General features: G+C 40.8%; 1 pseudogene; it reads left to right on the top strand.

The window, feature by feature from the left end:
* The first annotated feature begins 631 nt into the window (after positions 1-631).
* Positions 632-1645, top strand: LOC117595327 (annotated as a pseudogene).
* Positions 1646-1897: the final 252 nt, after the last annotated feature.

Genomic DNA, 1897 nt, shown 5'->3' with positions numbered 1-1897 from the left:
TAACGCGTGTCTACGCCATCTCACCAAACCGGAAGTCCTCTAATTATTTCTAAATACTTTACATTCAGGTTCAGATGTATAAGAATGGGCTTGAATGATGTTTGACTTTCCTTCAAAACTATTTTACTGCCGGATTGAACTTCCTCACAGGCCTTCATTTGCCTACCCCTGTTTTAAACTGTCATCAGAATGCAGATACCCAAATGTGGGCCTTCTCAATCACTGAGACCTTGGACTTGGATTCTCTACAGAGGAGTGCGTTAAACAAATTGTCCAGGTTTCTCTTGGCCTCCAGACTGTGTCTGGGACTTGAAAGAAAGCATGTCAAAGGCATCATTAAATGTATCTATTTGAAACTTTTCTCTTCCATCAAACAACATCCTACTTTCCACTCTCATCAGGAAATGTTTTGTGTTTCTCCAATGGTTATGATGTCTGCATGCGTGGCTAATCCCAGCAATACTTTTAAAGGTTTTGTATCAAAGTTTTCAAAAGGGCCTCTGCCACAAAATCACGTAACGATTGAAGTACCCTAACTGCAGTATTAAGGTCTATCACTTCGCTGTGGAATAATGCTAGTTGCTTGTATCTTGATAATTTTGTGTCCCAAAATGTCCATAAATCCCTTCTGATGTCTTTCACAGATGGGATTCCTGAAGTGGAGACGCTTGGAGGGAAACAACAGGAAGACTACAAGCATAAGAAGTTTCCCCATTTTGGAAAAAAATTATCATCGCTAAAGTTAAAAAGACACATTAATATACATACAGATGAGAAGCCTTTCTGCTGTTCTGACTGTGGGAAGCGTTTCATTGGATCATCTGATTTTACTAAACATCACAGAGTTCACACGGGTGAGAGGCCTTACTCTTGTTCTGACTGTGGGAAGAGTTTCTCTCAATTAGGTAGCCTTAAACGTCACCAGCGCATACATACTGGAGAGAAGCCTTTCTGCTGTTCTGACTGTGGGAAGAGTTTCTTTCAATTAGGTAGCCTTAAACGTCACCAGCGCATACATACTGGAGAGAAGCCTTTTTGCTGTTCTGACTGTGGGAAGTGTTTCATTAGATCATCTCATCTTACTAGTCATCAGAGACTGCACACAGGTGAGAAACCTTTCTCCTGTTCTGACTGTGGGAAGAGTTTCTCTCAGTTAGGTCACCTTAAATTTCACCAGCGCATACATACTGGAGAGAAGCCTTACTCCTGTTCTGACTGTGGGAAATGTTTCTCTCGTTTAGGTAACCTTAAAGTTCACCAGCGCATACATTCTGGTGATAAGCCTTTCTCCTGTTCTGACTGTGGGAAGTGTTTTATAAGATCATCTGATCTTACTTGTCACCAGAGAATGCACACAGGTGAGAAACCTTTCTCCTGTTCTGACTGTGGGAAGAGTTTCTCTCAATTAGGTAACTTTAAATTTCACGAACGCATACATACTGGAGAGAAGCCTTACTCCTGTTCTGACTGTGGGAAGAGTTTCTCTCAATTAAGTCACCTTAAAGTTCACCAGCGATTACATCCTGGAGAGAAGCCTTACTCATGTTTGGACTGTGGGAAGTGTTTCTCTCATTTAGGTAATCTTAAACGTCACCAGCGCATACATACTGGACAATAATACCAGACATTTGACACTGGAGCGTAATTTTGACATTTGACAGGCTTGACCGAGAGGATAAGCAAGTGTTTTACAGCATCAAGCAGTTCAAATGTCTGTTTTTGAAATTACCACAAATCAAGATGTTATTAAAATATGTCGTGAGAAACATAACACAACACATAGTGCTGATCAAAATATAATAGATAGGATGTGGGTCCCACAAATCCTGTCCATAACTCCTGATAGGAGTTTTCCATGTGACTGTCATAGACTAGATGAATAGACCTATGGACCGTA

The sequence above is a fragment of the Esox lucius genome, chromosome 11, assembly GCF_011004845.1.
Source record: "Esox lucius isolate fEsoLuc1 chromosome 11, fEsoLuc1.pri, whole genome shotgun sequence".
In the NCBI taxonomy this organism is placed as follows: domain Eukaryota; kingdom Metazoa; phylum Chordata; class Actinopteri; order Esociformes; family Esocidae; genus Esox; species Esox lucius.
The sequence above is the reverse complement of the archived record's forward strand: the minus strand, read 5'-3'. Positions and strand labels throughout refer to the sequence as shown.